This window comes from Panthera onca, chromosome A1 (genome assembly GCF_046562875.1).
Source record: "Panthera onca isolate mPanOnc1 chromosome A1, mPanOnc1 haplotype 2, whole genome shotgun sequence".
Taxonomy (NCBI): domain Eukaryota; kingdom Metazoa; phylum Chordata; class Mammalia; order Carnivora; family Felidae; genus Panthera; species Panthera onca.
In genome coordinates, this window is record NC_138339.1 from 170,398,356 (window position 1) to 170,422,432 (window position 24,077).

At 38.4% G+C, this 24,077-nt stretch overlaps 1 protein-coding gene across 5 annotated transcripts in view; it reads right to left on the minus strand.

The window, feature by feature from the left end:
- UBAC2 (UBA domain containing 2) overlaps positions 1-24,077 on the minus strand; it is a 182,323-nt gene that overhangs the window by 85,595 nt on the left and 72,651 nt on the right. The gene's annotated exons all lie outside the window — the stretch shown is intronic.

The window sequence follows — 24,077 nt, forward strand, 5'->3', positions numbered from 1 at the left end:
CCACCCAGGAGCCCCTTGAATTCTTATCTTACTCATTTTCAACTTTGATCCAGTAAGAAAATTTATCTCTATGGTTACACCATTTACTGAGTACTTTCGGATTTGTATTATGTGAATTTCACAAAGAACTGCTGACCTTGAAGCCTCTGACTAAACAGAGGCACTGATCTTTGTAACAGCTGATGGAGACAGGTGAGACAACATGGATGGAAGTCAGGATGTGAGGGCCTTTTCCTCACTCCACACATAAACCTCCAAACGTGAAGTGTAAGAAAGAGCAGAAAACTACAAGTATGTAAGGTGGCACTTCCACAGTCATTTGCATTGGATCCCAAAACAATTATGAAAGCAACTGAAGGAAAACCTGAAACAAAGCCTCCTTAACTTCAGAGCGTCTGTATGGTGCACAAATTCTGTGACAACATTTGAGCAGAGACCAGCTTATGTATGAGCCGACGGGCGGCTTTGCAGCAGATGAGAAAGTCCTCTCTGTGCTGAGGATCTTAAGATCCTTCAAACAAGGAAGTAAACATCTATGTCACTCAGCCAAGAAATACCACACTCTTTTATCTGTTTAGTTTTCTGCTTCCTGCCTCAAATATACCGCAAATCCATATAAATGATTTTCCCCAATCAGTAGTCATATTGCCAAAAAGGTAAACTTTAAACCTATCTCCAACTAATCTTAAAAAAAAAAAAAAAAAAAAAAAGCTGGTACTCAGGCAAATTCAACTATTCACTCTCCTCCAAAAGGCCCTTATTGCCTATTTTATTCATGAAGCCATAGTTTACCCATGGCCTCTGGGCACCCTTTCACTGTCTTGTATTATTAGTTGGCTTTACATTTATTTCCCTCATGAAGTAGGTAAACTTGGAGAACAGGGACAGTGTTGTATAATTTTTGTATTCTGCTACAGAACAAAGGAGTGGCCTTATATACAACACATTGTTTGAAAATCACAAACCTGTAAGTATTTTCTGTATGAATCAGGTGATGTTATTAACAACTTTAAATTATCATCTCGAACTAGAAAAACTCATCTAGGAAAGCTGACAGTTTTACAGCAGCTAATCATATTTATCTCTCCATAATTTTTTTTCCTAAAAGGATATTTGGTTAGTTTAAAATAAAAAACCTCAAAGCTATTTAGTTTGAATCAGTATAAATGCATTAACTCTTCAATGACAGTATAGAATAGTAAATGTTAGATGTTAGAAACAATATTGGTTATACGTCACAAGCTCAATAATTTACAAAACAGTCCATACTTTATGTCTTCCTTTTCATATTCCTGTGAAACAGGATGAGCACATAGTATCACTCAGACTTTATAAAGAAACCCAAGTTCAGAAAAGGCACCTGGTAAATGAGAGGCAACATTGGAAATGTAACCCTAAGTCTATATCCTAGCCACAAAGTAGACAGAACTGCATCACACAGACCCTGAAAAAGTATTAGAAGGCTTAACTGTTTTATTATATGCCAGGAGATCATCTAATTCCTAAATAGGACAAAAAGTCAGCAGTAGGTAGATTATAAACTTGTTTGGGCTGTGAGTTCCATGAAGACAAGGATACCATCTGTTATGTGCACAGCACCTGGAATAGAGCCTGGCTCACAAAAAATTCTCAAATATCCATCTAACTGAATAGCACCTGTTTTGTACTATTACCAACAAAATTCTAAAGCTCTACTGAAATATCTGTGAAGTTCTTAATTTTCAATGAAAAGACATGCCTTACATGCTTAATTACATGTACTAAAGTATATATACTAGAGCATATGTGTAATTGAAGACAGTGATCCTCTAAGACTCTGAATTTAAATTAGGCATATTAAAAATAGAGCTGATTACTCAACAAGCCAATTTAAATCTAGATACAGAATACATTCTGTTTGGAAATAATTTTATATTTCAAGAGGCAAGGGCAGTGACTCCTACCAGTAAAAAGTACCAGTATCAGTAAAAAGTACCAGACAATTTTAAAAGGGGAAGCACTGATCTTAAATTGGTTTTTAAAATGGTCTATTTTGATCACTCTTTAGCCCACTGTAATTTGTTATTCTTTGCAAAGTTAAAAACATTTGCCTATTGACCATTCAGGGCAGAATGAAAAATTGAAAAGCTGATCTGGTGACAACACGGCCCATTCTTTCGAATCCAGGGAGGGCTAAAAGCACTCGTGAGAACTCCTGCCAGTGCAGGTCTGTTTAGATCAAACTCTGAGAAAATGGTCATTTAAAAGATAATCCCAAATTTTTTAAAATAAAAGCTCCATTAGCTAAAAAGGACATTTATTGAGTCCTTCTTCATGCCACGTTTCCAAGCATTTGACAGGCATTATTTATTTCACTTACTTCTCATTGCCCTAAGAGATGGGGACAATTATTATCTCCATTTTGGTGATGAGGGACATCAAGTGCCAGGTCACATGGAGAGGTGGAGTCAGGAATGAAATCCACAGCATCCAACCCCCATGCCTGGAGGTTGACTCTGAGTGCAAGCATGTCCCCGCTTACAGAAGCAGGTCCATTAAGAGATGGCTCTCCCCCCCACCGCCTTGTGTGCCTTCCTGTGGCTCCGGCATCCTCCACCAGAACATCAGGGCTTCCATGCACCCTCTTTCCTGCAGGGCTTCCAATTTCTCTGCAAACTCAAGCTTCATTCTCTTAGACACCCACTCCCGATGGCCCTCCTGTCATCTGTGGGATCTAGCCAGTGACTGCTGCTTGAGTGTCCCTCTATGCATGTTCCTTTGCCCATCTCTTCTGGGATGAAAAGATGCTGGCATCTCACACCTAAATTTACTACAGCGTCTTTCCCCCAGCCCCTCAACTACAGTTAGAAACTAGCCTTCCTTTCAGATGCTATACTGGAAGCCAGCAGAGTAGTAGCAACAACAAATGCTTGCTAACAGTTACATGGCATAATACTCTGAGCAATATACATACATATATATCATCTCTCTCTCTCTCTCTCTCTCTCTACACACACACACACACACACACACACACACACACACACACACACCTCATTCAAGCCTCATAATATTTCTGTGAGGCTCATCTCATTACTATCCCTGTTTTACAGACAAGGAAATTATGTCCCAGAGAAACTGAGTACGGTGCCCAAAGTCACACAGCTATAAGCGGGGAAGCCAGGCTCTAGACCCTGGCAGTCAAATTCCAGGGTCTGCCCTCTTAATTACTGTATTATTTCTCTTAAACAAGTAAAGTTATACCGTCCAGATCTTCAAAGAGTTGTGGGAAAGAAGAGACACTGTCGATGAAATACCCTCAAATTCCCTTAGGGGAATATGTGTGACTACTTCTGGCCAATGGGTTGGGGGCAAAAGTGACATATGTCACTTCCAGGCTGAAGTGTTAGAGAGCAGTGAGAGATATTCCATTCCCCTCTTGTTTCCTGCCACAGTGACCAAAGATGTTCTAGATGGTGGGAATCTTTGTTAGCCTAGATCCCTGAATGAGTAAATAGAGAACTTCTCACCTCATACCCCACCCACCTGTGCTGGCCAAGGATTGCAAGTAAGAAATACACTTATGTATTTAGCCACCGAGATTTCAGGTTAATTTGTGGCTGTAACATAAGCTGGTTTTCTGACTAATACAGTATTTAATCTACTTAGAATGAAACAGACCAATAAACAGAGCATAAGAAAAGAAAAATACAGATACTATCCAGTTCTCCTGGCAAACAAATATAATCTTCCTTAATCCCACTTTCATTGTGTCATTTCATGCTCCACGACTGAGAACAGTTCCCCATGATCTACCACACAAAGTCCAGGTTCCTCTCCCACACTTGCAAGCCCCTGCAACCTAATTTCCCTCTATTTCCCAACATGTGCCTTTCAAGTTAATGGAGTTGGTTTTGTTTCTGTACCATGAACACAACAAATATTTGGTTCTCAATCACTGAATTATTCTGCTTCCTCTATTTATTCTTTATTTCACATCCCAATCATACCTCCTCCTTAAATTCTTCTTGGACTGCTGACAGCCACCCATCTTCCTTTTCTCAACTTACTTGGATTTTATATAGCCAATACCACAGAGTTTTAACTTTAGATGTATATTATCCTATAATAAAAGAAAAGAGAAAACATACTGGCCTGGAAGCCTGGGGCCTCGTTCTGGTTTGACTGCTAATCAGCTAACTACCTCTGTCCAGTCTTTTAGCCTTTCTAGATTTCAGTTTTCTTATCAGTGAAACAACAGCACTAGATAACGTGGAAGGGCGCCTGGGTGGCTCAGTCGATTAAATGTCTGACTTTGGCTCAGGTCATGATCTCAGGGTTCCTGAGTTCAAGCCCCTCATCGGGTTCTCTATGGTCAGCGCAGAGCCTGCTTCAGGTCCTCTGTCCCCCACTCTCTGCCCCTCCCCCACTCATGTGCACACATGGGCTCACTCGTTCTCAAAAATAAAAATAAACATTTCAAAAAAAAAAAAGATAATGTGTAAACTCTTTGCCAACATCACACTGCCCATGATCCATTATTTCATGTGCATTATGCTCACATTCCTCAAACAAAACACAAGCTCCTCTGGGGCAGAGACCTTGAATTTTCCTTCTTTCTATTCTGAGTAACTCCAAGCACAGCATCTTGCACATTGATAATGCTCATAAAATGTATGTTGACTACAGGTCATCAAATATTAGCTGAACTTACTATATGATTTGTACTATTAAAGTATGACGCACGAGGAGTTTTATTATTGCCTGTCATAACTTACTAGACAGCAATAGATAATACATGCTTCATATTGAAATATTAACCATGAAAAGTATACTAAATTGGAAACTGGAATGACACTGAAATCAGTCAGGATTCCCTTTCCAAAAAGAAAGGTTTTCCGTTGGGAGTACGAGGAGTGCCCTAGCTTTTCCTCTTCCTTCCACATACAAGGAAGCAATGTATGACACATACATTTGTTTAATGTCTCCCTGATAATACACATCCAGATAATACTCTACCTCAAAGAAATCTCTGCCACACTGCAGCTGTTAGAAAGAAGAAAACATATAAGAGGGTAACGTATATAGGAAAATACATGATCTTATTCTTCAATAGTTTATCTTCCTCAAAAGTTTTAAAGACTTTCTTTTTGTCTTTATTTGCATACCTACTCTGTGGCTTCTTGCTGCTAATAATGCTTTTTCAATGTCTTGTCTAGTCAACTACACAGCAAGCCACTCACGGGCACCTTAGTCTTCGGCCCCACATGGCTACCTACTACAATGGATCCAAACCAAGAATTCAAGTAGCATTTGATTGGCTTTTATCAGTTTTCTCAGAGTGTGAGAATATTTATTCCTGATTTCTATACTTTTAGAAAGACTTTTCCCATGCAGGTTTTGAGAAGAAAACAAAATGTGTCAGAATGAAACTACAAGGAGGCTACAAAAGGTTTAATCGAGCTCTAAAAATGGTAACATCGTGATGTGTTCTTATTGCGGGAGGGCACCAGTTCTACAATTTTTCCCCTTACATCTGTGAAACACAGGCATTTTTTTTAAACATATATAGTGAAAATATATGAGGTTACTGCCTGCATTCGGGTTTGAAAAATGATATAACAACTAGATTACACACTGGCTTACCATACACATATTACAAGTCAAGAGGGTAAGGAAAATATCACAAGTGCTTGTGTATTACTGCCTCTTTTCCCTGTTAAAGGATCAAGAGCAAGGAAAGGTCGTGAATTTTGAGTGTTATTAGCTTTACCTAAAGAAGAGCTGTTAAGAAGACATCATCAAAACAGACCCATACACACAATACTCACAGAACAAGGAAATCAAAGCATCCCTGTTTGTAGTCCCACAACCTGGTAAATGCTCTACCTGGGACATGGCCTTCAACTGTGCCTATACCCATGCACTCAGGTCTCTGGAGACACCCAGGAAGAGACCAGTCAGTCGGAGGCAGGGGCAGGGCTGAAAGATGCTGTAGGTCTTGGCCATGCAGAACTGAGGAAGCAAATGATAAAATGGCACATGGAAAGAAAAAAAGTACCCCATTAAGGATCCAGTTGTCATACAATTTGAAACTTGTGTGTTCGGCAAAATGCCAATAAGGTGATGCGTACATGCTAATCATAGTATTCTCTCTGCATTTGTGTATGTTTGAAACCTTTTTGTAATATATTTTAAAACCTGGTAAGTGTAGTCTCCAACACATTCCCATACTCTTGGTATGTTAAGGGTGGAAGCAGAAAATAAGGGACTGACCAAGGATTGAGAGGGAAAGATGGTGGCATATATCAAGTGGCTATGTTGTCTCTAATCAAGTGAGCTGCACAACCCAAATCATTCAAAAAAAAAAAAAAAAAAAAAAAAAAAAAAAAAAAAAGACAGGAATGGGACACATGGGGTCACATTCATATTTTAAGATCACATGGAAGGGAAGAATGGTCTCAACAGCCCTTCAAGAAGTCCTAGTAAGAGATGGCTTTTGGTGACAAAGTCACCAGCAAAGAACAGGCTATACTAGAAATCCACATGAAAAGACTGTGTTTCATAAACATACACACACGCACACACATAATGCTCCATTGATCTCCTAACACAAAGGGCCACTTCCTTTTCCTTAAACCATGTTCCAGTTCAAATCTAGGTATTTTAGAGTCAGGTACACCACTTTGTATACATACATTTGAAGTCAAATGTAAAAGTTGAATTTTCTTGATTACTAGTCCTATCAGCAAAGATTTACTTACAGATAACAGAATAGCTCTCAAGATGTCTTGGGCAAAAAAAAGACTTAGTACACAGATTTAGGTACTTATAAAACTACTGAAAGGGCTAGAAGGGCAGGTCCAGACTGTGCCTCCAGAAGCAACACAGAACAATTGGTCTACCTGGAAGACTGCTTCCTCTGCCACATTCAGGACCCTGGGAAATCAGGAAGTCATTACATCATTACAGTAGAATCTAGGAACCAGGAAGTTGTATGAACTATAACCTCGAGAGCTCTGTTGGGTCTGTAGAACTAGACCACAAAATTGGTATCTATATGCTCCTGCTTTGGCTCACACTGAACTCGATAAGCACCATACAAGTTCTTCTGACTGGTAGAGCCTAAATCATACCCAGAACTCTGGATGCAAGGGGGCTTAAGAAATAAAGCATTCAGCTTTCCACCCTCTGCTTTATGTGCAGGTACCCTAGGAGGACCATGCAACAGATAATGAGCAAGCCAATCTCAGTGTATACATCATACCATAGAAAATACCAAAATACTCTACCAAAAGGGAGGAAGGGGTATTTAACTTTAAAAAGAAGAAATGAGACATCACAGTCAAGTGCAAAACCAAGTATAAAAGGGCTTCTAAGTAACAGAAGATATCTGAACATAGTTTTTGCAGTACATAATATTAAGAAATTACAAATAATTTTGTTAGGTAAAATAATATAGTTATACAAGAAAATTTTATTTTTTAGAACGCACTAAACTATTTTTAGAACATGAAAGAAAATATTATGATGTCTTGAAATTGCTTCAAAATACTTAAATTACTTTGTTTTTGGGGGAAGAGATGTTAATTATTAAATCTGGGTAAGCGGGCTCATTTCTTATTCTCTCTGTTTTTGTGACTGAAATTTTTCCTAATAAAAAGCTTTAACAGGTTATACCAAAATAAACACGGGAAGTACAAATTGTTTTTGCTTCATTTTTAAATGAAATTTTAAATAAAAATGCTTCATTTTTAAAACTTTAATTTTAACGCATTATTAAAATAAGGTCCATCTTCTGTAAAGTAACTGGCTTATACTCCTTAAAATGTCAAGGTCATAAAAGACAAAGACAGAATGGGAAATGTTCCAGATTAAAGAATTAAGGGACATTACAACTAAATGCACAATGTAATAACGGACTGGACCACAGACCAGATTTTTTTTTCTTTTTGCCATAAAATAGGACGTTATTTGGACAATTGCCAAATATGAATAAAGTAATACATACTGATGTATTTAGGCATAAAGGGGCATTACATCTACAACTTGCTCTCAAATGATTCGGGGAAAATACCATAGATAGATAGAAAATGACAAAGCAAATGTAAACAATGTTAACAATGAGGACATCCGGGTTTATGGGCTAAGGGAGTTCTTTGTCCTCTTCCTGTAACTTTTCTATAAGCCAGAATTATTTCATAAATGTTTGGGGGGTGCCTGGGTGGCTCAGTTGGGTGACGGGCTGACTTCGGCTCAGGTCATGATCTCATGGCGTGAGTTTCAGCCCCGCAATGGGCTCTATGCTGACAGAGAGAAGCCTGCTTCAAATCCTCTCTCTCTCTCCCTCTCTCTCTGCCCCACCCCTGCTCTCTTTCTCCCTGTGACAAATAAATAAGCATTAAAAAAAATGGTTTTTAAGTATAAAATGTAGGGGCAGCACTGGAGAGCTTGAAGAGGAATAGCACAGTTTCTTCTATTAAATGAAAATTAATAGGGGTGCTTGGGTGGCTAAGTCATCCGGATAAATGTCCAAACTTTGGCTCGTCATGTTGAGGTTCACGAGTTTGAGCCCCATGCCAGGCTCTGCGCAGACAGCTCAGAACCTGGAGCCTGCTTCAGATTCTGTGTGTGTGTGTGTGTGTGTGTGTGTGTGTGTGTGTGTGTGTGTGTGTGTCTGCCCCTCCCCTGCTCGCACTCTCTCTCTCAAAAATATAAAAATAAATAAAACATAAATTAAAAGAAAATTAATAGCCAAATAACTGGAGTGGCATGTAGTTAGTACTTTTTCAGAACCTGTTCCATGGGGCATAGTCTCCCAATCTGAAAAGTTTCTTGCAGCATGTGCTTATTTTGTACTTCTCATTTTAGCAACAAAATTTGAATACAATCTAACAGCTGTCTTTAGACACTAACATCTACTTTTATAAACATCTGCAACACTGCAGTTGAAAATGTATATAGGAAGTGCCAGTTTGGTGAATTTACACACTCAAATTACTTTCTAGTTCAGCAAAGAGAGAACCATGAACTACATTTTTTACCTTAAAAAATGCATTAAAACTGTGTTACACAAAAGGAAATGTCTGAGTTAAGAGTCAGACAGGCATGAATTTCAATCTAGGCTCTGCCTGTTAAATACGCAGACATGACCCTAGTGACTCAATCAATTCTCAGAACCTCTGCTTTCTCACGGACACAGTGAGACTAACATCTACTCTTGTAAGATTGTTGTGGACGTTCATTTAAATCAAGAACATACGGACAATAAGACTCTAGGGTACAAAATAGTTATTCAATATGTATTTATCAAGATTCCTTAAAAAAAAAGAGTAAATTCTGCTATCCAAAAAATCTCCAAATCGAATATATAATATTAACATTTCATAATGCTACTCTGTATTTTTTCTCCATGTTGTTGCTAACATTAACATATCCTTATGTTAACTAATTTATACAACAAATGTTTACTTAGGGCTTACTATGAACCTAGCACTGTTCCAGGCACCAGCATGAGAGCTGAAATTAATACAGACCAACTTGTCCTGGTGAATTCATCTTAGGTTCTACAAGCCACCATTAACCATTGAGTAAACAAATAGTATCAGTTTAGGGGAGGGGATTATTTTGAGTGTTATTCTGGCTTCTTTGCATCCATGACTGGTTCTTTTGCCCTTCCAGACATTCTCTGAACTGCATTAATTACAAACTCCCTTTCCGCTAAATAAACCCGAGTTGATTCTATTACTTCAACTGGCAGGCATGCCTGTGCTCTCCTAACTGAGAAAGCCTTTTTCCCTTTGACGTCAGATAATAAAAGCACATCAGATACTTCAGAATTCAGCATAGATTGCATACAAAAAAAATTCAACCCTAAGATAGGTATAGATTATTTTTGTGTGCTGTATATTTTGCTATGGTTACCGAGACGTGGTTAGCATTTTGACTTTTTTTTTTTTTCTTAGAATAATGCAATGATCTGAATCTCAAATCTTTCATAAGGTGCAACTTTCCAATGATAAACAAGAACAGGAAGTAAATCTTGAATACACCAGACTTCAAGTTCCCTTCACTATTATCTGCTTTGCTGTCATCTCAGCTTAACTTAACATTAAACTTTCTACTGTCCTACCCTAAGTTGATGTTACTAATATTTTTTATTTCTGCTCAAATAAAACATTTCCCATTAAACTGGAAATTCTGACATATACTCAAATATTTTAAGTTCTAAGAGGAAGACATCTAAAATAAAGGAATTGAGTAGCAAAGCAAGTTACAAAAGCAGAAATGAAAACAGATGTTAAACTTCTTTGAAACAAATTTTTACTAATAGCCTCAACCAAAGCTATTTCAGTCACCTACTAGAAATATTGTATCTAGTCAAAAGATCTCAACAAGCTTCACAGGCCATCAGCAACTCAAGGGTGTGGGCTCTCTTCAAGGTTCTATTTACCACTCAGCACCATGCATGTTATGGGATTTCAAAACAGAGGTGGGAAGTTCTGTAAAAGCTCAGTTTAGATCAGCGGCTGTCCATCAGGGGTAATTTTGCCCCCACCCCAAGCATCATCTGGAAAGATCTGGAGGCATTTTTAGCTGTGATGATTGGGTGGGGGGAGGGGTTGCTACTGGCATCTGGTGGGTGGAGTCTAGGGATGTCGCTGAACACCCCGAAGTTCACAACACAGCCCCCTATAGCAAAGAACTATGCAGCTAAAAGTGCTGACCAAAGTTGAGAAAACTGGGTTAACTATGCCTCACACAGGTTAACTTTGTCCTCACGTTCATATATAAAATCAATGCTCATGTGGCTTTTCATAACCTCTGATGACAGCCTACAGACCCTTTCAAACAGGATACATTAAATCCATCCTCTGGAAAGCCGCTCTGACCACTGAAACTGTCAATGAAATCCCTGCAGTGTGAAAAGCCCAAGTCTCCTTCCATAATTAACCAACAATCTCCAAGGTAAGAAACTCTGAATGCCATTTTATTAGACTCTGAAGACATTGGGCTTCAAACATTACTAATATCTTGATTACACAGAGTAGCAACTTTGTTTCCTAATCGCTCCTGGGACAGTATCAAATGCATAAGTGAGGCAACAGAAGCCGCTTCCTCTCCTTACTTATCTTCTAACATCACGATTTTACTTTCATCACTTTACAGAAAATGGTGCTCAAGTTTCTGAGCCTGTTTTCTCAAAGGAGAGGATAGTAGTTCCTACTGTACAGGATTCTTCTGTTGTTGTTTTTTAATGTTTTCCATTATTTATTTTTGAGAGAGAGAGCAGGGAAGGGGCAGAAAGGGGGGGGGGGAACAAAGGACCCAAAGTGGGCTCTGTGCCGACAGCAGTGAGCCCACATGGGGCTTGAACTCACGAACCATGAGATCATGACCTGAGCAGAAGTCACACACTCAACCGACTGAGCCACCCAGGTGCCCCTGTAGAGGATTATTCTGAGGATTAAAGTGACATCAAGGTGGCACACAGTGCCTGGGATACGAATGGGTGTCCTCACTGACTCCTAACAGATGATGTTAGACACAGGGCATTACACACCCAAATACTGAACCAATGGAGAGATGGAAACTTTGGTTAGGAAAAAAGATACCCTGAGAACCTAAGAATTAATTAATTCTATGTTTCTCTTTAGATAAGATGTTGGAAATAATTTTATAAATCCATGTTTTAATCCTTTAAAAATACCACTAAACTTAAATTTGAAATTCAATACTTATATTTTTCTGAGTAACAGGTTTGAGGTGACTCACTGAAAGAGAGAAAGAAAAAGAAAGGGGATTAGTACAAAAGAATAATTCAAGTAACTAGCACGTGGCCGACCAAAATTTCAATCACAGCCATATCTCTCTGGTATTAAAGAACACTCTTTTCGCTAATCCATGCTGTCTCCCAGACACTCCATACTGAGAGCCATAAAAGAGAGGAAGAGCCTGATCTTTAGAAAGCATCAAGTTGAGAGGGGGGTCAATTAGGTAAATAATTACAAAACTAAATAATAAATGTTATGTGTAACTTGTAAGGATAAAGTCACCCGTGATCACAAAGGAAGGAGTGATGGATTCTGGCTGGCGTAGGGTTCCACAGAGTAGAGATATCCAAGGTAAGTCTTGAAGGATAAGTAGAATCTGCCAAGCAAGGGAGAAAGGACACTTCAAGCAGACTGTCTACATACGTAAATTCAGTGAGATGTGAGATGACACAGGAGTGATAGGTTGTGGTGAATAATGCTCTGTAGCTGGTGTGTAGAGTATAAAGGGGGTAATGAGAGAAAACGAGACTACAGAGGTTGGTTGGAACTCAACTCTGAGATGCCTTACTAACAAACAGCAGTGGGAAGTCACAGGTTTCTGAAGGCGGAAAGGAATAAGATAAGATCTCCTTTGGTGATAACCTAGGGGAGTGTGGAACAATACAGATAATAGCTTTGAGATGGTAACACTGAGAACAGTTAGGAAGCTCCTGCAATAGTCCAAACAAAAGCAGAAGAAATGCAATCAAAAGACCAATGCCTTTTCATCCATTTATTTACTCTGTGCATCCATCCACCATCCAGTCACCCATCCAGCTAACACAGGTGCTTACTACGTGGAGCCAATAAGCTAACTGAAGCATGATCAGCAGTGAGACTGACATGGTCTGCTTGCATAAAGCTTATATTCTAGTGGAGGAGACGATTAAACCATTCATGATACAACGGATTATTCAATTTCAATGGTAGTGAGTGCTGTGAGAAGTGTTCTAGGAAAGAATCTCTCAAGAGACTGTGACCTAGTCTGAGGTCAAGCTGCTCAAAAAAAGCTTCTGCAAGAAGTCACCTTTAAGCTTAAGTCACCTTTGAGCTGAGGCTATTATCTCATATCTCTCATTCTAAGTAAGTGTTCAGAAACTTCTCTTTCATTAGTCAACTTTGCTTGGTGTAATCACATTTTAGTATCTACTTATTAAAATCTCTGGTAAGTCCAGCCATGCCAGTAGGTATTGCTGGAAGGGGGGAAGAAAAACTAGGGGTGAGCAAAGAAGGGTGGGAAAAAGTTAAAGGGTGAGGGGGGTGGGAGGAATAGAAGGGGGAGAGAGACTGGGAAGGAAACAGGACTGAAATTCCAAAGGCTTTAGTTACACAGTAGACTTTATAAAGAGAAATTCATTAGGAGAGAACGCCTAAACATTTCTTGTGATCAATACTCAGAAACATAATCCTCTGCAAACTGATAAACAGGATGAACCATCAACCTGTCAACTTCTACTTCTACTCTGTTTTTTTAGATCTAGGAGTGATCTAGGTCAAAATTCCAACTCTGTCAACTGAATCTCATACTCCTGGGCAGATTTCTTAGTCTCTCCGAGAATCTGTTTTCTTACCAATAAAACAGATATAACCAAACCAATTTCACAAAGTATTTTTTAATAAGAAGCAAAGGAGAGAAGAGATTTAAAATATCTATTCATTCAATTCAGTTAATCTATCATTCTAAACACATTAATGTGATCACTTCGAATCTGGAGGTCCTGGTGGCTCTATCTTTATCTTGAGAAATATAGCTTTTCTTCTAAAATAAAGGTACTGATAGGGGTGCCTGGGTGGCTCAGCCGGTTCAGTGTCCAACTTCAGCTCAGGTCATGATCTCACAGCTTGGGAGTTTGAGCCCCACCTCAGGCTCTCTGCTGACAGCTCAGAGCCTGGAGCCTGCTTCAGATTCTGTATCTCCCTCTCTCTCTGCCCTCCCCTGCTTGTGTGCTCTCTCTCTCTTTCTCTCTCTCTCAAAATAAATAAAAATTAAAAAAAAAATTTAAATAAAGCCATTGATCATCATTTAAGATATGATGACTATTTATATGTTAAATATTCAGCCCAAGTTCAAGACAGAGGGACAAAAAATTTAGAAAGTTAACTGTCACTTATTGTTAACTTTGCCCACAATACCCACTTCCCTTAAAATATCCCAACGGTTGATATTGAAGATGACCACAGATGATTATAGGTGTGCTGCTACTCTCCACTTGGCCCTCAGCTATAGAGAACCCGATCCCTCAGCACTTTTAAGATTAGAAGTTAACACCACCTCTTGGCACCAACACTTTTTTATCACAGTAACACCACAGCCCAACTGAAAATCTTAACAAAGGACTACAAAATTCAGAATTACATTTAAATATCCATGGCTGATTCTTTTAAATAGGTCCAAATAACCAAATTGGTCCATCAAATAATCATGGTGGCATGACAGTATTTGTTACTTAACCTGAATCATCTGTGCCCAGTCCTGGAAAGTTTTATCCCTTGCAGTGCCAAAAAGCAGATTTAGAAAACTGGATAAAGCAAGATCTGTGTTACATGTGTGATCATCAAGAACATGAAAGGTCCTTCTATGATGAGGTTAGTAGGAAATTTATCCTGCTAGAAATGGGGTATTTGCAGAAATGAATAGAACACTAAATTCCTGGAGATGGATCCTGAGACCAAGAATGTTTCTCTTTGCTCCCTTCACCTTCACCACCACCCCTCCAGCAGATTACAGAGAACACTAGGTCAATGCCTAAAACACAATCTGCAAAGAAACAAAGAATGAGCCTTAAAGAAATGCTCATGCTTGCTGTGACGGGGTGAGAACTGGGATGAAACAGGACTTTAAATACCATTTCTGAATGCCTGTAGATGTATCTGATACAATCAATGGAGAAAAAAGAAGCTGATTCCACAATTTTAAGTGTTCTTAAAATACACACACTTTTAAACAATACTGTCAGTTAAAGATGGTGGATTGAACACATGTACTTGCCTCCTCTGCTGTCTCCTAAAACCTTGTAAGAATGGCATTAAAAGATTTCCTTAAAGGCATAAACCCACAAAGATAGAGAAGAGTTAATGAATGTAAAAAATTCTCAAAGTGGGAAAACAGGAACAGAGAGCTAACTTGGCATATCTGAGAAAACGAAATACTAAACCAGCAACAGTGAGGTCTGAGAAGCCAGGTTTGCCTGGAACTGTGAAGAGGCAGTCTGAGCACTGATCCTCTCCCAAAAGTCTGCCTATCTGCTGAGGGCTCCTTCCTATCCCAGTAGATGACTAACGTTTCTTACCTAGAAATGGTAACAAGGAATATCTTGCAACTGGGAGGCTCCCATGCCCAGTTAAGAGTGCAAACAGAATACTAAAAACCAAAGTTTATATACTAAATGTTAAGGCGCCCAGGCTTACATCTTACAGAGAGTAGATGAGAGAGTATGCTTTGGGCAATTTGACAATTCATGAGGGGGGAAAAAAAAGACACCAATGTCCAGATCCTAATACTGAGAGTTAGTTCATAGTGAAACCACGAGGCCCTACAATGAAGTCCATGGTCATTCAGTGCCTTGCATACTTCCATCAGCCCCTTTTAGAAGCTGGCTCTTAAATATAAACAGCCAAAGGCTCAGAGAAAACCCTTAAGATCAGAAGCAGACAACGAGGAGGAAAAGAAGGAACTCAGAAGAAACAGAAACTGTGGAGGGAAATGAAAACCTTGGCGGGGGGTGGGCAGGGGCAGGGATTCTCCTTAATATCATGAGAGATGTAAGAAAAAATACTAGGTGGATGAAAAAAAAACCAAGATGCCAGCCAAAATGGATATTCCAAAAATAAAAAGGAACTACTGGATATTAAAACTAGGAGAGCAAAAGTATAAGTACTCAATATTTGAAAAGACACTTCATCTCATTAGTCATCAAGGAAATGCAAACTAAAGCCACAATAAGATATTACAATATACCCTCCAGAATGACTAAAAGGACTTCTAACTCTCTTGGATCACTTGCTCTGGGGGAAGTTAGCTGCCATGTCATGTTGATATCTAGGCAGTTTCGCGGTGAGGAACTGAGGCTTCCTGCCAATAGCCATGTGAGTGAGCCATTTTGGAAGAGGCCTTCAGATGACTGTGGTCCCTGCTGGTATTCTGACTATTACCTTGTGAAAGACTCTGGGCCAGAATCACCAAACCAAGCTGCTCCCAAATGCCCAACCCACAGGAAAACTGGCAATACATTCTCTAAGGGAGTCTGAAGGTAAACATATGCACACCCTGATTCAGCTTCCGACTCCCAGGTTCATACCCAACAGAGGTGTGTACATATACACACAAATGACGTTTGAGGACGTCCGCAGCAAAAGTAATTGTAATAGTCCCAAATCAGAAACAACTCCAATGTCCACTAACAGTCAAACGGATAAACGGTAGTGACTCACATGACAGAGCACTACACAGTAATGACACAGTAGGATCTACTAAGAGGTGCAGCAACATGGATGAAACCTAGAGAAAGACACTAGACACAGAGTCTACATTTCCATTTATACCAAGTTCAAAACCAGACAAAAATAAACCAGGTGTTAAAAGTCAGTACAGACTTTGGGGAGGAAGTAGTGGTTGGGAGGCGGCAAAAGTGCAGGAGATGCTCTACTTCATCTGGATGGTGTTTAAAAGGATGTCACTTTGTAAAAATTCAATGCGCTCCAAACTTAGGATATACTTTTCCATGTACATGCTGCCCTTCGTAAGAGTTTATTTTAAAACATTAATTAGAAAAGTTAGAAGACAGAACTGAAGTAGTTTTCCAGCAAGGAGTGCAAAATTACAAAAAGGAAAAGGAGAAAAAAAAGGCTTAAAGATAACAGGATCTTTGGAAAGAGAGAACCAAGAAAATGAAAGGGGAGATAATCAAAATAATTCAGGAAAAATTCAAGAAGAGAAATTCATGAGTTCCTTGATTGACAGGGCCTGCCAAGTGTACAACCAAGAGAGATGAAAACCAGAACCAATCCAAAGCGCCTCATCACAAACTGTCACGGAGTATTCACAGTAAGATCGCCACCACATTTGTCAACAACATCGCAAGGCTGGTACTGGCACAGCATTTCCTCACCTACTTCTTCCTCTACATCCTTCTGCACCTCCCTCCCCAGACACATTATCATATAAAGAAACTAGTCCTTCCCAATACTGTTTATTTAGAAGAATGTGACGGTGAATTCCCAACTAGCCTACATGCCTGATGGAACATCAGTCAACAAGAGAGGGTGACAAATGGTTCTGTGGTGACTGTGGGTTCTCTATCCTGGGGGGCTCATTCCCCCTCTTATCTGATCTGTCATTGCCAAAATAGCTTAATATGTCCCAAGGGAACATGAGTGAGAGGCCCAAATAGCTAGACATCCTTAGAATACAACCACAACGAAAGAGAAACAACAAATTGCACAGTATTACTAATGAAGCAGAATTTTTGGAAGAACCCCAAGTTATAATCTGTATTAATATCTATACTAATTTAAGAACAAAGAAAAAATATTAACAATATGAAATCAGACTATGTGGAAACACATTAAATGTGAAAAACATAGCAGATGGGATAAATATAGTTAAGGAACAAATTACCAAGCCAGAAAAAAAAAAAACCAACAACCCACAAAACAACAGCTAAGGAACTTTCCTGGGAGTCAGCATAAAAGGCTGATTGGGAAGGAGAGGGGATGGAAAGAATATATTTAAAGAACACGAAAATATTTCAATTAAAGGTTAGCCATACAATTCAGATAACGATAACCTATATGTAGATGCATCACAGTGATATTTAAGAAAGTCAAGGGTAATTCAATAACCTCCAAAGGCAAAGACTAATAAAGGACAAAAGAACAAGATCAACCTTAGATATCTCAAGACAGAGGAGATTCAATAAGCTTGTGGGGGAATACCACAAAAATACTGAAGAAAAAGAACTCTGACCTAAAGTTTTTATCCATACAAATCATTATTATTTAGAAGTGACAGCAAATGAAAAAATATCTTCATTTATATGAGGGGTCATAGCTTTGCCATGTACAAAGACTACCTTTGAAAATACTTGTGGAGGAAGTACTCCATTAAGAATTAAAGAGGAAACTATAGAAAGCTGAAATTAAGGATGATCAGAAAGGAGAAATACACAAACCCACAATTAGGAGCAACTAGGTGGCTCAGTCGGTTAAGCATCTGACTCTTGATTTCGGCCCAGGTCATGATCTCATGGGTTCTGAGTTCAAGTCCTGCATCAGGCTCTGCACTGACAGCACAGAGCCTGCTTGGATTCTCTCTCTCTGTCCCTCCTTGCCTCTCTCTCTCTCAAAATAAATAAATAAACATTTTAAAAAATCCACAATTAGTGCTCAAGTATTCAACATTCCTCACTCCTTAACAGAACAAGTGGACAGAAAACCAGTAGGGAGAAGACATAAAACATATCAACCAACTTGACTGAATTGATATTCACAGAACATACCATTCAACAACATCAGAATACATACTCTTTTTAAAAAATGTTTATTTATTTTGAGAGACAGAGGGAGCAGGCACAAGCGGGGGTAGGGGGGCAAAGAAGAGGAGGAAGAGGAGAGACAGAGAGAGAGAGAGAGAGAGAGAGAGAAAGAGAGAGAGAGAGAGAGAGAGAGAGAGAGAATCCCAAGCAGGCTCCATGCTCAGTGTGGAGCCCAACACAGGCTCAATCCCACGACTATGAGATCATGACCTGAGCCAAAACCAAAAGTCAGATGCTTAACCAACTGAGCCACCCAAGTGCCCTAGAATACATACTCTTTTTAAGTGTATATGTAATAGTCAGCAAGACAGACCGAAAAACAAACTTCAATAACTGAAATGAACTGGAATCATACAAAACAGGTTCTCTGAATACACAGAATTAAATTAGCAACCAGTAATAGAAATATATTTGGGAAGTCCTGGAAATTAAACAACACACTATTGAATAATTCATGAATCAAACAGGAATTCACAAGGGTTGTCAGAAAACACACACACACACATACACACACATTCTTTTTTAAGTAGCCTCCATGCCCAGTGCAGAGCTCTCAACACAGTGCTTGAATTCACTCACCACCCTGAGATCAAGACCTGAGCTGAGAGCAAGAGCTGGATGCTTAACTGATTGAACCACCCAGGCACCCCCAAAAATGTTTTTAATTGAACGAAAACAAAACATGACATAAAACTTGTGGGATGCAGCTAAAGCAGCGCTTAAAGAGAAATGTATAGCACTGAATACTTATACTAAAAGAGAAAGGTTTCGAATCAATGATGTAGGCCTCTACCCTAAGGAAGGATGAAGATGATCAAATTAATGTCAAAGTAAGAAGGAAGGAAATATCAATGATGGGGCAAAAAATCAGTGACACTGAAAATAGAGAATAGGAAAAAAAACATTTAAACTGGTTTTTTCATTTGAATATTTTATTCTTTCTAGAGCAGTTTTAGGTTCACAGTATAATGGATATCACAGAGATATCACCCACACATGCATAGTCTCCTCCATTATCAACATCCTCCACCAGCGTGGTATACTTGTTACAGCTGACGGACTTACACTGCCATATTATCACTCAGTCCACGGCTTATAGGACAGGTCACTCTTGTATATTCAATGGACTTGGACAAATGTATGATGACAGACACTCACCATTCCAGTATCATAAAGAATATTTTCACTGACCTAAAAATCCTCTGTGTTCTACCTATTCATCCCACCCTCCCCCTTAACCCCTAGCAACCACTGATTTTTTTACTTTTTTCACAGTTTTGCCTTTTCCAGAATGTTATATAGTTAAAAATCATACAGTATGTAACCTTCTCAAATTACCTTCTTTCACTTAGTAATATGTTTTTAAGGTTCCTCCATGTCTTTTCGTGGCTTGATATCTCACTTCTTTTTAGCACTGAATAATATTCCATTGTCTGGATGTAACCAAGTTTGTTTATCCACTCACCTACTGAAGGACATGTTGGGTGCTTTCAAATTTTGGCAATTATAAGTAAACACCCATGTTTGTGTGTAAACATCCAAATAATTTTTTATAGTTGTTAATATGTAAAAGAAACTGAAGTCATGGAGAAAAAAAAAGATACCTACAAAAACAAACAAACAAAAAAAAAAAACAAAAAAAGAAACTCTAGGCCCACATGGCTTCACTGGCCAAAACTGTCAAATATTTAAGGAAGAAATGATACTAATTCTACAGAAATACTTTAAGAAAATAGAAGAGAAGGTAACAAGTCCCAACTAATTTTATCAGACCAGCATTACCTTAATACCAAAAGTACACAAAGATATAACAAGAAAACTATGGACCAATATAACACATAAGTATAGACATAAAAATTCTCAACAAAATATCAACAAATCAAATCTGCAAATATATATATCTCAGGATCATAAAAGCCAAATATGAAAGACCCACCGCTAATATCATCCTCAATGGGGAAAAACTGAGAGCTTTCCCCCTAAGGTCAGGAACACAACATGGATATCCACTCTCACCACTGTCGTTCAACATACTATTGAAAATCTTAGCCTCAGCAATCAGACAACACAGAGGAATAAAAGGCATTCAAATTGGCAAGGAGGAAGTTAAACTTTCACTCTTTCACTCGCAGATGACACAATTCTCTATATGGAAAACCCAATAGATTCCACCAAAAACCTGCTAGAAGTGATCCATGAATTCAGCAAAGTCACAGGAATCAATGCATAAAATCAATGCACAAAAATCAGTTGCATTCCTATATACCAATAATGAAGCAACAGAAAGAGAAATCAAAGAATCGACCCATTTACAATTGCACCAAAAAACATAAAATACCTAGGAATAAACCTAACCTAAGAGGTGAAAAAATCTATACACTGAAAACTATAGAAAGGTTATGAAAGAAATTGAAGACACAAAAAAATTGAAAAATATTACATGCTCGTGGATAGGAAGAACTAATATTGTTAAAATGTTGATACTACCCAAAGCAATCTACATATTCAATGCAATCCCTATCATAATAACACCAGCATTATTCACAGAGCTAGAACAAACAATCCTAAAATTTGTATGGAACCAGAAAAAACCCCGAATAGCCAAAGCAATCCTAAACAAAACAAAACAAAACAAAACAAAACAAAACAAAACAAAACAAAACAAAACCCAAAGCTAGAGGTATCACAATCCTGGACTTCAAGCTGTATTACAAAGCTGTAATCATCAAGGCAGTATGGTACAGGCACAAACACAGACACTCAGATCAATGGAACAGAATAGAGAACCCAGAAATGGACCCACAAACGTATGGCCAACTAATCTTTGACAAAGCAGGAAAGAATATCCAATGGAATAAAGACAGTCTCTTCAGCAAATGCAGGGAAAATTGGACAGAGACATGCAGAAGAATGAACCTGGACCACTTTCTTATACCAAACACAAAAATAAACTCAAAATGGATGAAAGACTAAGACAGGAAGCCATCAAAATCCTTAAGGAGAAAGCAGGCAAAAACCTCTTTGACCTCAGCTGCAGCAACTTCTTACTCAACATGTCTCTGGAAGCAAGGGAACCAAAAGCAAAAATGAACTACTGGGACCTCATCAAAATAAAAAGCTTCTCACAGCAAAACTAAAAGGCAACTGATAGAATGGGAGAAGATATTTGCAAATGACATATCAGATAAAGGGTTAGTATCCAAAATCTATAAAGAACTTATCAAACTCAATACCCAAAAAACAAATAATCCAGTGAAGAAATGGGCAAAAGACATGAATAGACACTTCTCCAAAGAAGACATCCAGATGGCTAACAGACACATGAAAAAACGCTCAACATCACTCATCATCAGGGAAATACAAATTAAAACTACAATGAGATACCATCTCACACCTGTCAGAATGGCTAAAATTAACAATTCAGACAACAACAGATGTTGGGCAAGGATGCGGAGAAAAAGGATCTCTTTTGCACTGCTGGTGGGAATGCAAACTGGTGCAGCCACTCTGGAAAACAATATGGAGGTTCCTCAAAAAATTAAAAATAGAACTACCCTATGACCCAGCAATTGCACTACTAGGTATTTATCCAAGGGATACAGGTGTGCTGTTTCAAAGGGGCACACGCACCCCAATGTTTATAGCAGTGCTATCGACAATAGCTAAAGTATGGGAACAGCCCAAATGTCCACTGATGGATGAATGGATAAAGAAGATGTGGTGTGTGTGTGTGTGTATGTATATGTATATGTATGTACATATATATGGTATGTATACACACATTTATATACATACACACGCACATATATATGGTATGTATACAATACATATGTACATATATATGGCATGTATACACACACACCCACAATGGAGTATTACTCGGCAACCAAAAAGAATGAAATCTTGCCATTTGCAACAATGTGGATGGAACTAGAGGGAATTATGCTACATGAAATTAGTCAGAAAAAGACAAATCATATGACTTCACTCATATGAGGAACTTAAGATACAAAACAGATGAACATAAAGGAAGGGAAGCAAAAATAATATAAAAACAGAGAAGGGGACAAAACATAAGAGGCTCTTAAATACAGAGAACAAACAGAGGGTTGCTGGAGGGGTTGTGGGTGGGCGGAATGGGCTAAGTGGGTAAGGGGCACTAAGGAAGACACTTGTTGAGATGAGGAGTGGGGGTTATACATAGGGGAAGAATCATTGGAGTCTACTCCTGAAATTATTGTTGCACTATACGCCAACTAATTTGGATGTAAATTAAAAAATAAATTACATAAATAAATAAATAATCTGCAAATATATAAAAGAGAGTATACCTCAGGTGCAGTTCATCACAGGAATGACCGGGATGTTTGACATTGAAATATCAATGTAACACCACAGAAGCAGTCTGAGTAAATCATATCAGTAGATGAAAAAAAATTATTTGACAAAATTCAGCTTACTCATGATAAAAACTCTAGGCAAACTATAAATTAAAAAAGACTTCCTCAATCTGATAAAGAGAACATAAGAAATATCTGTGCTAACATACTTAATGATGAAAGCTGAATGTTTCCCCACAAAAATCTGGAACAAGACAAAGTACGTCAACTCTCCCCACCTATGTAACATCACACACTGGGTGTCCTTGCCAGTGCAAGAGGCAAGAAAATGCATAAAACGCATATTGATTGAAAAGGCACAAAAATGTCTCTATTCTCAGACAACACAAATATCTATGCAGAAAAAGAAGAGCTAAAAGGATCAATAACAACAACAAAAAGCTACTAGAACAGATTGGTGAGAAAGCAGAATAGTGGGTACAAAGGGCTAGGAAGACTGGGAAAGGGGTGTTACTGCTTAATGAGTACAGTGTTGGTTTTGCAAGATGAAAAGTTCTGGTGAGATGTTGCACAACAATGTGAATATATTTAACATTACTTACCTGAACACTTAAAAACAGTTATAATGATAAATTTATACTATGTTGGATTTTTTTTTACCACAATTAAAAATAAAATAAAATTGGGGCACCTGTGTGGCTCAGTCAGTTAAGCATCCGACTCTTGATTTTGGCTCAGGTCATGAGCTCCCGGTCATGACATTGAGCCCAGCATCGGGCTCTGCGCTTAACATGGATCCTGCTTGGGATCTTCTCTCTCCCTCTCACTCTGTCCCTCCCTGCTCATGCACAAGCACACAAGCACACTCTCTTTCTCAAAATAAATATTGAAATCAGTAAATTAAATTAAATTAAAAAGCAATAGAAAGCTATGGTTTTGTTTTAAGCATGGGCATGACTTGATTATATCTGAACTGTCAAATGACCACCTTTGCTGCCTTTGACCTACTGATGTAAACACATACACGATATTTGCTAATAGATCTGTTTATACTGAATTATATCAGCATTCCTGGAGTAAACCCCACTGGAAAAACTACTGTATTTCTATATACTAGCAAATCACTAAAATTGTTTCAACATGCAAATACCATTTGCCATAACACCAAACACCATGAAATACTCAGATATGGATCTAGCAAAATTTGCTGAAAACTAGAATTCCAGAAGAGAGAAATTTTTTAAAAACAGACCTTAATATATGGAGATAATCCATATGCATGGATTTAAACGCCAATTTTCCTCAAATTGATGTATAAAGTCAGCTGCATCCCAGTGAAATTCCGAAATTCATAATAAAAAGCAAAAGAATTAGAATAGCCAAAGCAATTTTCAAACAAAAAAGTTTGAAGA